The sequence below is a fragment of the Melospiza melodia genome, chromosome 1 (genome assembly GCF_035770615.1).
Source record: "Melospiza melodia melodia isolate bMelMel2 chromosome 1, bMelMel2.pri, whole genome shotgun sequence".
In the NCBI taxonomy this organism is placed as follows: domain Eukaryota; kingdom Metazoa; phylum Chordata; class Aves; order Passeriformes; family Passerellidae; genus Melospiza; species Melospiza melodia.
In genome coordinates, this window is record NC_086194.1 from 121,139,021 (window position 1) to 121,155,811 (window position 16,791).

Below are 16,791 nucleotides of genomic sequence, written 5' to 3' on the forward strand. Positions count from 1 at the left end.
CAGGTTCTCCTCTCTTGCTTCCATCTATTTCTTAGATCTCCTCTGAGTCCAGCTGGTTCATTTTCCCCAGACTGCCTGTATGACTTAGAAGCTTTCTTGAATTTCTACATTGTTGTTTGGTATTTGGCAGTGAATATCCCATTGGCTGACATATCCCACTACAATATTATCAAGACTTCTTTATCAAAAGGCAAGTTTTCCCCAATTTTACTTGAGTGTGCACATAGAATATATGTCCCACTTAATTGCAGTGGGAAAGAAAGAAAAAAACAGTGAACTCTTGACTTAAAATGTAATTCACTGTTAACACAAGGGTCACACACACTGGCCAGTTGAAAAAATAGCCCCCTAAAAGCTGTTTGTAATTCTCATAGCAGTTTCCCACGGATATGAACTGAAAGGAAAAGAAAATACACTGCATATATATTCACTTAAAATGTTTTTCCTTTTCAAAGCTCCATTGTTAGCAGGGAAACAAAATGCAGTATCTACAGTTAGAATATCAAGCTTCTCTGTCTGGATGATCAAGGTGTGATAGCTAAACACAGGGTTAAAAAAAAATAAAATCACTGTTTAGCACAACCCAATGGGTGCCTGTTAGCAAAACTATATGGAAAAAACTCGGAAGAAAAAGCATCATCTCACAAATCCTTCTTCCTTGCCAAAAGCCCTATAAATTTATATGAGGATATAAAAGTACATTTTCATAGTCAGCTACAGTCACCATGGGAAAGCAGTGTTATTCAGGCTGAACCTTTTGGTCAGAAGATTGTCATCACCTAGACTGAGCAAAGTTTAACTTCAGTTATCCCATGGACCATGCAGAGGCCAGAGCAGAGCGACGCAGTTTTAAGTGACACACCTATCACCAAGAGAACTCTCACCTCATGCTTGCAGCACAGAACATGAAAAAAAGAAGGCAAAAAAGCCCAAAGCAAAAATGCCTCCAGGCTGAAACTTCCTGATCAGAGCAACTTTCCTTAACATGGTTGTTCTTCAAAGTCTGTTCCAAAGTACAGACTATGTCTGACACAGAAAGGGATCTACTAAAGAGTGTGGACTGAAGTCAGTGTTTGTGCACAAATACAACTCCATCACAAACCTTGTAAGACAGTGTGAATTGGTTTTTTTTTTTTTTTGTAGAAACATGTCTTGTGAAGTTGCTGTATAAATCAGAAACAATACATCTTATCTCCACAATATCACTATCATTCTGGCAGAACTTACCAAAATGGTGCAACACAGTATTAACTGCAAACTCACCCCTTTCTCACCTATACAAGTACTTAAGGGAGGTTCTTGGTTGTTAGCACTTTCAAACAGGCAAATGATAGTAAGGAACAGAAGAGTGAGGAGTAATGCAGTTACACTACACACAATCCATGGCAGGTTGGGAAAGAGGCAAGTCTCCCAATTTGATGTCATACCTATGAGCTGAAGTCACCTTCCACCTCCTCCCAGTAGAAAGACCAGTTTTGAATCCCCTAAACTGCAACACCACAGCTAAGAGAGAGCCAGCTCTGACAAATATCACATGCTTAAAAAATATCATTTGACACAGCAGCTGTGCCATTTTATGCTTGTAAGGTTTCTGTCTTCATGTAAGCCATATTAAAATAAATGCAATGACTTACAAGGTTTTACTTGCCACCTTGCTGTAACAAGCTGGAATGGTATCACTAGCATCCAATAAATCCACATGCAGCTACTATTAGGATTGGGATAAGTTTTGTATCTTTATAGGAAATTAACCTTTTTAGTGTGGGATGGAGAGGCTTCCTAAGATTTCTTCTGCAACGACATCGTTAAGTGTGCAATGAGATTTCTTAGAGGAACAGAGACAGCTACACTCTTAGCTTTTCAAAAGAAAAATCAGTTCTTGAATATCCCTCATATGAACTCCTTGCTTGGCTAATTAGCAAAGCATCAAAAAATAGTCCTGACAGGCAAATGTACATACTGGGTACAAGAAATGGATTCCAGATGAGATAAGGAGTCAGTACTGCCTCATCTCCAAACACACTAACTTCATTCCTATTACCACAGTAAAATGGGAAACCTGAAATTACTTTTCTAAACTGCTTTCTAGAGAATGTTAACTTCACCTAATCCTACTTGTCTTGAATAATTATGTTCTGAAAAAATATAGATAATTCCATACATATATATATTTTCAGATCAGCAAATTTTGAATTTACATGACTGAAATTTCCATTTAAAGAACCCAAAGTACAAAAACATCAACTGCGGCAATGCTGATGTCTCGACGCCAAGAATCAGTGCGAGGAAAACACAGTAACAGAAGAATGAATAAAAATGGACACTAAGTATCACTCTCTTTTTAGATACTTTTTTTTTCCACTCAGGGATGTAATTATTTTCACAGAATCATGCCTTTTTACAATACTGACAGGTCTTCTATTTATCTAGCTTCTATAGAAACCCATACTCAGGATTTATGTTAATTCTGCAGTGACTGTTTTGCATGCATGTGCAATGAACTTCAAATTCACACATACAAGTCAACAGTGAATAAAACAGTAACATGATATAATATTAACATTTATATTTCACAATTGTGGTTTTACTTATAAAGGATTCAGTCAGATAATTAATATGACATTTATATTCTTTTTAATTTTACATAGGGTGTTTTATATTTCCTTACATGGAATAGCAGAAACTACCTCTTAATTTAATTAGGCAAGTTATTGGAAGGAAGATCTCTTCTGCTCTGGTTGGAAATGCAGTGGTTTGGTTTAGCAACAAATTAAAGCAAACTAAAATGGACCAATAAAGTTAAAAAAAATAATGAGCTACTGACATTATTATATCTATTATTAAGCTGATCTGTAGTTTTATAAATATCTTCAGTGAGTTTCCTAGGAAACTCAGCTGACACTTAGTTTGACAAGCAATCTCTAAATTTTGTATTATGCAAGCTGTGAACACAAAAGTACAGGTTTTAGATGTGCCTGCCAGTGCATGTGGGAACTATCAATAAGCATTATTCTCTTTAAAAACCATGGCAATTTGAGCAGCAGTAGCAGCTATTTAAGAATTTCTGAAAAAAGGATTCATAAATGCACAAATAAAGAGGAGGTAATTGTACATGAAAATTCTTTTCTCACTAAATAAATCACTACACAGCTCTGTGTAGATATTCTGACTCCACAAACAAAATGACAATTAAAAGAAAATCGTGTCTTGAGAATATATGATTGACAGAAAACCCATGCTGTATTTATGAGAGCATACTTAAACATCCAAAGAATTGGAAAGATGAAGTGCTAAATCACAGATCAATACAACCAACTAGGCATTTTAATAACCCTTGATCTACTTCAACCATTTTATGCTCTCACCCGAACATTTCAATGGCCCCACATTAAAATATTCCCAAGGAAAACAAGAAATCAAACCCATTCAAAATGCTTGTCTCTTTAAAAGGAAAAGGTATTGTGGCAAATCTTAAAGGTTTTAAGCGAAGAATCTCAAAACTATCTTCAGGTAAGTTGTGGGGTCAGCAAACCTTTACAATTCAGATGGACCATAAAGAGCTTTGCAAACATCTCAGCCAGGCTCAAATAACTATATATATGTATGTATATGGAATCAGCACTAGGACTTTTAATTCCACTCTCCTTGGATATGAAGTCACAGGTGAGGCAGATGCTTTGCAAGAAAAACACACACCCCAAGTCTCTAGGGAGGTGAAATGGAAAAGACTTTTTTTTTTCTTTTTAGTTTCTGCTGCAGTTCTCAAGACCAACATATTTATTGCACTCTTTCCTCCCTTCTCCCTCCCTCCATATATTTTTTTAAATCAGCTAAGCCATTACAATCTTGTTAATTCTTCCAGCAACATTTGAAACAGGAAACTGCAGATTTTTGTTTTCGAGAATACCTAAATACCTTAGGCTCTAAGGTTGGGCTTCAAGCAAACTCACACTATCCTGAAGTATTTCTAGGTAACTGAGAAAGACATAATGAAAACAGCCTCCAGTAATATTCTAACCCCTAAAGGATTCATTTTCCCAAGTCATTTGCTGAAAATATCAGCAGAAATCCCTTGGAAGGCTTGGCAAAATTTAGTGGCTAACGATTTTGCTGCTGAATTTAAATCATCACTGTACTTTAAATACAGCTTCCACGTGCTAGAGGAGCACTCCCCTTGTCTCCCTCCACAGCGCTCTGCAGCCACTTCCCACCAGGAGCCAGCATTGGTGAGAGGGCACAGCAGGGCAGAGGGAAGAGGGAGAAGCAGACCTGTTTGGGACCCACCCTGGCTCACGGGTGCTGTGCCCCAGTTTTGAACCACCAGTTGCCGCTGTTATGGAACAGAACACCCAAAACAGACACGCGAATACTGAAGATGCTGCTGGAACAGAGCACGCCTCCAGCAGGGTTGGGAACCCACGGATGGCTGATGTGCTTGTCACACGGCTCTGGCACCTGCTCCGTGCCCCGGGTGCTCGCGGCTGTACAGAGGCTCTGTTTCATGGCGATCCCGCTCCCCGCGCCCCTCCAGCCGCGGTGACACGGGCGGTGACACGGGCGGTGACACGGGCGGCGACAGCCGGGAGGGGGCGCTCTCTGCCCGGCTCCCGCTCCCTTCCTTTTCCTTGCCTTCCCTGCCCACCCCTTCCCCGGAGCGTGTCCGCAGGCGGAGTGAGGCTCTGCTGGGTCTCGCCGTGAGGTTTTTGCTCTAACACAGGTAAAACATGAATTTAGCAAAGATCTCCTGAATTTACCTTGCTCATCCCCTTTTTCCAGTGTTCACTCTCGTACTCGCCCACGGCCCGCCAGGCTCCCAGCAGAGCTCATGCTGCGCTGCCCGGGGCCGGCAAAGGGCTGCGTGGGGATGACCAGAAACCGGTGGGATTTATCCTTCACCCGTCCGCACCTCCCAGCTCGCCAGCAAGGAGAGCCTGCTGTGTCAGGAGATGAAAAGGTTAAACAGGATGCCAAGAGGGAGAGCAAAGTACAGTCATGCCTGAAAACCGCCAGCTCCTTTTCCGCCCAGGGAAGCTGGAGGATCTGCGGTTCAAAGCATCTGCCCTGCCCTCTGCTCGGCCGGGGGGGATGCAGCGGCTGGAGCCGGGTCACCACCAGCCTGCTGGGTTCCACGGACAAGTGAGAGGATTGCACAGCCTTTAGCAAAACTGTGTGCTTCCCTAGAGCAGCACCAGCCACTGTGCTTGCTCCAGAGGGAGAGAGGCAACAAGACTGGGAGGGTCTTGGGCCACTTGACCTCTCCTGGGCACCCAAGTTTGCTGCACAAACATGACTGGGAGCACATAATCCATCCCGTTTTGTCACTGCCATGAAGTCATGAGGAGCACTGCTTTCATGAGAGGCTTTATTGGTAGCAGCCATTAATGCTCCCTCACCATCGCACAAAGCAGGAGAAGCCCAGGTTGAACCTTATTGACTGATGGCACCTTTGGCCAAGACACCAAGAGCAAAGACACATGATGATGGCTGCAACCAAGGGCTCATACACCATTCATGAGGTGACCTTCTCCTGCAAGGAGCCAGACTGCTGGTGGCAACTGGGGGCACATTTGGTGAGGAGACAGAAAGATGGCCAAAACTTGTAGTTCTCCTGGTCTATGGGTTTGGTTAAGGGAGTTTCCCAGCAGACATCTATTTCCAACTCACTTTCTCCACCACTAAGCACGTACTGCAGAACATCTCTAAGCTTCACAGGCTTTGGTATGTGTCCAGCTATTAATCCAAACAAATGCACAAGGAGTTAAATTGCATTAAATGTTTCAGATATATGAGTAATACCCCCCTTCTGTTTAATAAGAAGCATCTCACTTTTAACTGAAAATATGTGAACTAAACTAAAAAATGAATAAACAGTATGACTTCCATAACTGCTTGCCCCCACCGGTTCCCTAAATTTGTTAAGAAGCAGTGCAAATTTTGGGAAATGCATTTCTTCCTTCTAAATTTAGCAAACTAACCACTTCTTGGCTAAGCAGATGTTTTTGCTTTCCGAGCGAGAGGCCTATGGGGATCATCATTAACCCTCTTCTTAACATAAACACTGACTAAGACTTAAATCTGGAAAACTGTCATTCACATAGAAAGGTTAACAGGCTCCAGCAGAAATGAGACTCATCATCTGCAACTTCTGCCACATGGGATCTCAGAGAACAGGGAAAATGACAGGCAAAGAGAGAATAAAGAAGAAAGGTAATTTATTTACTTATTTTAAAAGCGACATTATTTTTCTACTGCGTGTGTTCAGACGTTTTATTCCCAGGGGTGCAAGTGGTGGAGCCACTGCAAAACACAGACTAAGAATGAAGCACTGATAAAATCTGAAGCTTAGACTGGCACATGCAGACCCTCCTTCTGACCAGTTTGAATCCAGTAAATTCAGTGTTATCTTCTTCCTTGTGAGTGGATAATCCTAGGCAGGCAATCGTTATGTGCATATTGATACACCCATGGAGTGTTTATACAGATACAGATTTGAGTTCTGCAATGTAAAGGCTACACAGAGCACATTCTGCAGTCGTAAGTGCAATTTTGAATAGAGGACCCAAAGATAAAAACCTGAAAACAGAAAGCTCATATTGTGGTATCCAGAGAAATCTGGATCCTGACTTCTTTGTGAGCTCATGTATGGCAGATTAGGATCTCTTTATCCACTGTCTGAATGAAACAACTGTTTAGCATCTTCCAGCAACTACACAGACTGGTGCTGGAAGGGAAGTTGAGAATACCTGAAACATCAGATGAGACACGTGGGCAGAATGCAGCTGTCCCATCAGGACCTGCAAAATGTGCCTTTTGACAGAATAACAGATCAAAACACCGGGTTTATGTCCCACTACCTAAAGTACATAGAAGACCTCACCTCCATTTCTTCTGGTGAACTCCTCAAAAAGGACTTTGACTTTTATGTTCAGGAAAGCTGAGCTGTGGGGAAAAGCCTTGATAATACTCAAAGCTATAACATGCATTAGGTTTACAAGCACCAGATACGTACCACAGCATTGCCTGGGGATGTCAAAAGTTAACAAAATGTATTTGCACTGGATGTTGCAAATAAGAGCTTCCCCTGTTGCTTACAAGTTTATCTTGCTCTCATAATGGAAAATTACTTCAGTGCAACTTACACATTGTGGTTGATGGTTTTGTTTTCAAAAATGGTTGTACTGTAGATATCTTCCTAGTGTACACAAATTCACCAAGTACTGAGAGACCTGGAGAATGCCAAATCCAGGTTAGAAACAGCAATGGTTGTTGGAAATTGAACATCACTTACTCTGGTGGAAGTGGTTTGGAATAATAAATCTGTTATGGTGACTGCCAAAAAGGAAAAACCAGTTTGACTGGAGGTTTCTACAAAAGAGAAAGCAGAAAATCCTCAAATGAGAGAAACAAAGGTAAAAAACCAGACTGAAGAGGAAGTCACGAGAAGTTTGTGTTTACCTGTGGCACCAGTCCAAACTCAGTGCAAGAGAACTTGCTGCCAAAAGTTCTCAGGCCTAAAATCAAGCCAGATGATTCCCCAAAGAGGATGGTAATACTCTCTTGAAAACCCAGATGAAGAACAGTGAATTCTTTAGGGTGGTGAATGCTCCTGGCCAGAAAAAGCACTCATGCATGTTTCTTACTGCTTTCAGACCTGTGAATTTTTGCTTTCATTTACACATTTTGCTGACATGTAAATTAAAGGAACAGCATGTTAGAATCCTGAGCAAAACGAGAATCTATCTGTTTGCTTACACCTGTCATGCTTGTCAGGTGTTGACATGGCCAGGAGAATTGACATGGCTGGAGTCCGAGTGACTGCTGGGGTTAAACAGGAGAATGGCAGTAGCATCAAGGATTGACATTTGAATCACAGGATCACAGGTCTCATGAGAATATCCTGGAGGCTCCAAGACATAGACAGCATCTGAAGTTTCCACAGGTAACACCCATTCAAGGAATATGAGGGCTCCTGACAACCATCCTACCAGAGAAGAAGCTTTCTGGGATTGCATGCAAAACCTGAAGTATGCCATCTGTGCAAACTAAGGAAACAGAAAAATATTTCTATGGAAAAGTCAGGAAGGCAAGCAGCTTCCTGCACAGTGGAAAAAAGAAACTCTTAATGCTGACCTTGCAGAACACCTGGAACAATTTCTTTTACCTTACTGCAGTTTATGAAGTGTGGTGACAGATCATTTCTGCACTCCTTGTCCCAGCTTTACCAGTGCACTCTCATACCTTTACCTTGTGTGAAGGACATGTTTCACTAAAGGTAAGGGTCATGCTGGACACAACTCTGTGAGTAATCCTTTGATGTGCTGGGCTGCTGCAGGGTTCATCATCTTATTCTCAGAGTTACTGACATAGGATATTACCTGGTCAATGTTCAAGGCAAGAAAACTTATACAACAGGCCAAAATCAATGGCTGAGGAGTTAAGGACAGAAGGATGATGAGAACTGACATCCTTCCAGCATTTAACCCCCAAACACCCAGCAGAACCACTTCACCCATTATTCCAGAGGGTGAATTCATACCTGTTGCCTTCCCTTTAGCAAAGCACAGCGACACAGCAACGGTTCACCTTCAATGGGAAGGACTCAAAGCTTGTTCTTCCCAAACTTGCTCATGCCAGGCACCAGAATTTATTAGGGCTTCCCTAATTGTAGTCTAGAGCAGACAGGTTATCCTTCTTATTCCCATGCACAACACACTCCAGAGCTATTAATGAAAAATAGTACCAGGTAAATATCTGTATATGATCATCTGCCTTGGAAATTACCAGATGAAAGTAATAACATCAAGCAGAGGTCTAACAGTACAGATAAAAATACTAGACATAACCATTAGAGTCATAAGAAAATTCCTGTATCTTTACAAATGCTGCTGCTGAGATGTTTTCATTAAATCACCATTATCCTGCCCATTTTAGAACAGAATATATTTAACCACTGAATGTATTCAAGCAACTGGTCACACCACCTACAGCTTGGCTGAGTGATCACCTCGGGTAGCTGGAGGAAGGCATGGAGCTAAAGCAAGAAGATGAATTGTTACTACAAAAATGGAAGGAGAAGAATGCAGTGACTATATCCAACTTGCTAATAATTGGCCTAATTCCATTTAACAGCTACAAGCTATTTAAAAGCTCAGTGGTAAAAACTAGCCCTACAACCCTGCTAACTGTACATCTGAGAGAAAGTCACATTAACAACTGCTTACTATTAATAGAGCATTTTGTGAAAAGCATTCCTAATGCTGTAAGTTTCTTTGCATTCTCATCAATTTTCCTTAACTTTTACAGTGCACAGTGCATTTGTACTATTAAAACAACATACAATGAGTTGAGTTTGAGGAATGAGGAAAATAATTATGCAACAACCTGATTATGTCCTGCTTCAAGTTACTTTAAAGATTAAGTTATGCTTCTGTTCTTAATCTCTCTACCCTGTACCCAACAGGTAGCTGTCATTTCTTGGGTCTGGTTTATGAAAAGCTAAGGGAGCAAAGGGATCTTGGCTTGTGGCTAACACAGAATTTGCACCATGGACAATCCTTGCTGCTCCCGGCATGGCCTCCACACTGAGATGTTGGCTGCCACCATCTATGGCCAGAGGTGGGAGAGCTCGGGGAGGAGGGGGTTGAGCAGCACTGGACATGCTGTGCTGGTGCTGCAACACAGCAGCATGGCCCAGCCAGCCTGAGGATCTGCAGGAGCCACCTGGGAGCCTGGCAGCTGCAGCTCCTTGCAGGATTGTGGCCAACATCACTACCCCTGAGGGCATGATAGTGCTACTGTGAGAACAACTTCGGCCTTTACACCTGAAAAGTCACCCTGCCACTCCCTAGGAGCTATTGCTTTGTACCATGTTCACAACTACAAGAAAAGGCAGACACTTGATAAAAGCTACCTTATTGAAAAAAATCCACCAAGGCCAGTTTCAAATCCTGGATTACTTTTAAAACTCCTAAAAACAGGTACTGAGAAAGAAGCTGAACTTCCTAATTAGTCCTCTCCATCCATACAGTTAGTGGAAAAAATGTGCAAGATTTATGCAGTAGCAGCTGGAGAAGGTTGAAAAGGAATATACAAATAAGGCATAAATGTCAAAAACCCAAGGCCACATGTCAGTTCAGATTGCAAAATGTTGTCTATTCTCTTTTTTTCTTTTAAAGAGAAGATTAAAAATACTATTTCCACCTTGAATGTAACCTGTGGAAAGGGAAACTAGGAATCATTTGTTCTCTAAATATGGAACTATCACTGGTGTTCATGCAATGATTTATAGCTGCCTACGTATATAGGCAGGTCACCCTCGGTCAGGCTCTGAGGGCAGGTGCAAGTTTTGTATTTTCAGGGAGAAAAGGAGATGCCTTTTTATACTTTTGCTGTTTCTTTCTCACTGGAAACATAAGGATGCCTAAAACAACAAATTCCCTAACAGGTTCCTTTCCCTCATCAAACTGTGTGTACGATATTGTGGCTGGGACGCTGGGATATGCTCTGAGAAGGAGAGTGCCCAGCTCGTCCTGAGGGCGAGAACGACTCTTGTGATGACCTCTAAGGATCTGAACTGCTTTCACAGAAAGTCTGAATTCAACCAAACTTCTAATAAAAAGTTCTTCAGGCTCAGGAGAGTTGGGTGCCCTCAGGAAGTAGAGGTGGAAGGATCCAAAGTGGAGGGTAAGGAAGAAGAAGAAAAACTTTTATCCTCTGGGATTTTATTCTCTGGGATCTTGGCTCTACAATGAGATGAAACTCTCAATCACACAGAGTTGGACATTTTTCAAACAAGAAATCTGGGAAGCTTCATTAAGTGACACCAGACCTAAATTGCAAAGTTACAGACAAAGCCTCAGCCCTGAGCGAAGGCAAATCCTATTGAATAACTGTCTTTGCCCAGCACCTAAAAAATGAATTTTTAGATTGACTGTATATTATTTTAAAAAACAGTCTTCCCTCCCCTAAAAAAAACCTTTTTTCAAAAGGGCTTTTAATGATAAAGTCCACTGCAATTCAGTGAGAATTAATTAGGGAGTAGACATTGTATTGAACTCATCACAGAAACAGAATTAAACCACGAAGTTTTGTTGTTGTTTGTTTCTTCTACTTCCAACCAAATGTGATTTCTGATCCCAAATACCAGAGCACAGGTATGGCAGCTAAATCTGCAAGCATTTATTTTAATCAAATAAGCACACAGATAATGGCCAATCTTATAATCCCCTTAAATTGTTAGCAACCTCCTTAATTAGATTACACATAATCCAGTCCTAACTCCAGCACTACAAATACTGATCTCCTGCTCCTAACAAATGTCTGTACTGCAATGGGACATCATGCATTGGATGTCAAAGCAATTCCTTCAGAAGAATAATACCTTTGCCTTGTGGGGCACATACTTTGTTTGGGGTGCCTTGACAAAAATTTTAAGTAAATCCAAAAAGTACAGATTTACAACATAACTGTGATATTTTGAAATCAAAAGCCATTTATTACCTCAGCAAACACTGACACTTCATCCATTTTGCAAGACTTTTTTGAGAAGGTCTCAATGCAGCTCATTCAAAAAGTGAAAACAAATAATACCAACATTTAAATGAAATGTTTTTGACTATGGTTTCTAAATGTCAGTATTTTAAAAAGTATTTCTAGTACCTTGAAATCCCTACAACAAATCAAGACATGTAAGGAACAAACAACAACACATCTTAAGGACATATATCTCCATTTATTGGTTACATGTTAGATTTGGGGCTGCTCTGATCTAACTTCAACTCAAGCACTGCAATGCACTTTTGAGCAGATTTGTGTCAAAACCGTATGTGGACAAAAGCCAAATCAGAGAAGTGAGAAAATGGGGATGTTTCCAACCTTTCTTAATGCCTTGTGTTTGTGTTTCTCCCCATCTCAGCACTGAGAAATTGTATGATGGGCTCCACCACCACCCTTTGCGGATGTCCTGGGCCACCTCTGCTCCTCTAGAAAGGACATGGAGAGCCCAGCAGGAAAGAAATGATGAAAAAAATGAATCTGGAGCACAATAGATGTGCACTGAAAAATTGCTGACCCTTTCCTCAAAACTGACACCATCTTCAGGGTGAGAATTTTTTTCACAGAAGCTACAAGTAAGAGGGAATTTTAATACCTGTAGAACAAAAGTAGATAAAATAAACACAAACAAATGGCAAGATATTCTGACTACATGGCAGTTTTGAGCTTCCCTACACTTTTTTTATTTTGTCAGAGTGATTAAATATTTTAGATATACAGAAGGACTAAGTTCAGTACAAGAAAAATTTTGATTCTACCAAGACTCACTCATAAGCATAGTTTTAAGGATGTAAGTAATCCTACTCAATGCAACAAGACCTTGGAATTCAATGGGACAGCACTCATGCTTAAAAGATCAGTAATGTGTGCAAAATTCTGGATGTGTGGAGCCTGAATGGTTTTCCCCCCTCAAAGCAAATGAAGACCCACTCTTCACTCACTGCAGCCCAACTCTAAACCCCACAGTCAGAACTACTGCCCAACACCATGTGACATCACAGCACGTCTCTGTACTTAGAAAGTACAGAGGTGGCTTTTTATTCTGGGGAATGATCACAACTGTGTCATTCTCCACAAGTGTAATTATCTTGCTATTAAGAGTAACCTGTAATTTTTCAAAAATCCAGCAGCTTTAGATACAGATTGTTAGCCCTCTCTCATCTTCCAATGCTTAGCACAGGATATATTAAATGCAAGAAAACAGTGGTTTTGCCCACATGTGACCCAAGGGAACCACAAGTGCACAATCCACCACCAGCACTGACAGGCTTCTCTGAAACCTCCATCAAGCCACCAGGACCAAGTCAGGCTCCAGCTTTATCTCTTAGTATGGTATATTGTATTTTAAACACTTTTCCTCACTATAACATGGATGATCCTATGGGGACACTGCAGCAAAGACACAGCCTAGGTCTGTCATTCCACTTTCCAGGAAGGGCCTGCTGTCTCCCTGGTGACTGCCAGGGGCAGGATCATTTGCCACCACAAAACAGGGGCTGGCCCATAAGCTGAGGGGGCCCCAGGACACTCACTGCTTATACAGCAAGACCTGCACACTGATCTGTTGAAACAACTAGAAAAACCAGGAAAACCCGATAATTTGCCATCATTAACCCCAACTTGCCTCTTGAGAAGAACAGCCTCACAAGCGCTAAGGAGTTTCTGTTAATTATGTATGAAGGATTTGTTTTTCCAGTGTAATTGATTTTCTTCAGCAGTTCACCTTAAAATGTTTTCTGTTCTGGCAAGGAGTACAACATCATGCAACACCCATGCCCTGCTTAATTACATCAGAAGAACAAAAAAAAGACCAGAAAAGTGAATTAAGCTAGAGCACCTCAGCTCTTTACAGCCCTACCCCACCACCATCCTTTCATAAAGTATTTTTAAGTTAAATTTGTTTGCTTTGAGAATCTGAATGATCATGGTCTTTATCTTTAAATGTGACAGAAGAGAGAGGTGCTGGAAGCAGAATACAAAAGCACAGCATTAGTGATTCAACTAGACTTTTTTTGTATTTACTGCTTCAAGCTCAACTATACTGATTATCACCGGAAGTGTGGTAATGAGCTGGCTACAATTAAAATTTAGAATAGCTATCATGTACACACCAGTAGTCAAAGACGTGTCCATGCACAACACTGAAAATTCAGTGCCGTGAGGGATTCAAAGTAAGAGTTTTACAAAAGAGCCAGTGCACTGTGGCATCATAACTTCTATGAAAGGGATCGACATTTTAACATTAAACATGATCTACAATTGTTAAGGAAAGGAATGGAATGAAAGATATAATGAGAAAGCAATGTTTTAACATTATTAAATAAAATAATACTATCAAACTACATCCAACTGAGAAAGTGAATTATGACAGGACATGAAATACACATGCAGTATTTTGAGGGAAAAAAAAACCATTTCCCACAACCCAACATTTTTAGGCAGTCCATATTTTCTGTAACTGTTAATAAACCCATTTACCTAGGTGAGTGCCAAATCTAGACAAGATGTCTTTTATTCTGACTGTCCCCAGAACACACATTCAAGTGATTGGGACTGCCCCAGGTAGCCACACAGCATGTTCAGAGTTTTATAGATATATACTGATATACATTTTTATCAGTGTTGAAGAGCTTTGTTCTGTTATTCACATCATCTACTGAGCATCTGAAGGAACATCCCTGAACACAGCAGGACAAAGAAAATTGTGGAAGAAGCAGTTTAGATAGAAATATACAAAAATTGAAACCATGAAAGAAAGGAAGGTTTGCTTATTTATAGTACAAAAGAAATTCCATCTGGTCAGGCTGTGGGCTTTTTCTTGTAGAAATTAAACAGGAAATTAGTTTCTCCCCTTCCCCCTCTTACAAAGCAAGGCATTTTTTTCACTTATGATGCCAAAAGCTTGATATTTGTAGATTTGTCTGCCATCAGTCATTAATCAGCCTCATACAGTTTATAGGTAGACAGATATTTCCTGACAGATACAGAAAACAGATTTAGAACCGAAGCCGAAAATTATATAAAGACAGATATATAGATACACATCTTAGCACCCTGGAGTACATTTCCAAAAATAAACTAGTCAAATGGTTATCTTCCTAAAAAAGCTGATTGCATAAGCGTAATTACACTAAACACAAGTACCTGCACTATCTCTGTGCATGTTATAAATAGTTCAAAGTTACATTATACAGTCTTATTCTAAAACGCTATTGTTCTAAGTTCATGCCTTCTCTCACAATCCTTTCAAAAAAGGCCCTCAGCTCTCACCACTAGCTATTTTCTGTCACTGCTGTAGAACTTGTTAGAATCCAAATACACTATTTCCACCTTGCAACCTGCACTCATTATCCAAAGAAAAATTCCAGCAGCTAGGAAAGTCGCTTGATCATATCACTCTCTCTACTGATGACCCTGCTTGCTTACAGGGTCTTAATTCCGTAACTCAACAGTTTTTTGTCATCTTGGAAAAAAAAAATGAGAGAGGTGTGTATTTCAGAGTACAATTTATTCAAGATCCTCTTCAGAGACCTAAAGCAGAGACTGTTGAGAAGGATACTCAGGATCCAAGAACAGAAAAAAAATCTCCTGCCAAGTACTAGATGAGAGAAGCACTATCTGCTGGATGCACACTGATAGCGCTGGGGCTTTTTCCCCACCTATCTTGCTTTGTGACATAAAATTCCACTTGCTGAATTTGTGCAAGAAGGCCCAAATTTCAGCCTAGCAACAAGTAGAAAGTGAGCATAAGAAGCACCTCTGAGAGGGGGGAGATGGACTGCCACTGCCAAGCATTACCATATAACACTGTTCAGCAGCATCAACTCAGCACTCAGACTTATCACCACTGTATTAACACAAAATATGTATATTTTTCATTAAAGTGGTTAAATCCCTCAGTGATAGGTAGCTGCTTGATACAAACTCCAATTTCAATTCATCTGTCATTTAAAGGTGAAGACCAGGGGGGCAAACCTAACCCCAAGGAGGAGGCCCTCTGTCAGCAAGAGCAGTTCTGCTGTAGGACACAATGCTGTGGGGGGGCACCCTTTGCAGGATGTTTGCTGACAGCAAGGGTTTTGTTTAGAAAGAGGATACAGATGAACTGTAGTTTGTACCCATGATGACAACTAAGAAAATATCACCTCCTCAGCTCCATTTGTGCATGTTGCATATGCAGTAGGTAGTTCTTCCTATACATGGTATATAATGAGGAATGTAACAACTAAAAGCAAGCCAGCTGATATTACTTAAAGCTGCTGAAATAACTGAGCATTTCTAAGAAAATACACAGAGACTCAAACAAACAAAAGACAATCCACAACAGCAGAAAAAACACCTGTATGCCTTACTCAATTATGTAACACAAAATAAGGATATTTCTGCCTTCTGTGGGTATTTATAACAAAGTTTTTTTGATGTTTAATCTTGTAGGGGCAGGCATTTTCCTGCCCTGTGTCTAGCTTATGAAACAAGTGCCTACCCATGTTTCAGATACTGGAGGGATTAAGTGATTTCTGAGAGTGGTCAGGCACTGAAATAGGTTGCCCAGTGAGGTGGTGGAGTAACCACCCCTGGAGGTGTTTAAAAGGTGTCTGGATCCAGCCCTGGGTGATGTGGTTCAGGGTTTTACAGGGGTAGTGTTGGGTTCATGGTTGGACTTGGTGATATTTAATGTCTCTTCCAGCCCTGATGACTCTATGAGTCTAGGTAAACATGCAGCTTATTCTACTCCCAGTGGAATTAATGCAGCAACCTGACCTTCTTTCCTAGAATGAAATCAAGCACACTTTGCAATTTACCTTTGAAGCTCAGCAAGGGGTGTGGAGGCTACTAAATACTTCATATTTGTAGAACAAGTAAGAAGGGTTTTCCTAATATGTCAGGAAACATGATTATTAAAATCCAGTATCAATACTTAAAATAATGAGAGTTGAAAATAATGGAGCAAGATATGGAAATTAATAAAGAGAAAGAGATAAAAATCAAAGAAAAGACCATTTGGATAAGGAAGAGGAAATGCTGAAGTAAAGCTTACGAAACTCACATTACAGAAAAAAAAAGACACCCACAGGATAGGTACATAACTATGTATTTGAGAAAATTATACCTCAGACATTATCTTCATGGTGATCCACAGGCATAGAGAGAATCACTGCAGACATCTACTGAAATTTAAATTGGCTAGCTCAATTATGGATAGCAGTATATCTGCTATGTCAAGGCTTTAGCACCTGA

The 16,791-nt window shown here is 40.6% G+C and overlaps 1 protein-coding gene across 3 annotated transcripts in view; it reads right to left on the reverse strand.

Annotated features, from left to right (window-relative positions):
• GNAL (G protein subunit alpha L) overlaps window positions 1–16,791 on the reverse strand; it is a 179,306-nt gene that overhangs the window by 13,628 nt on the left and 148,887 nt on the right. The window lies entirely within an intron of this gene.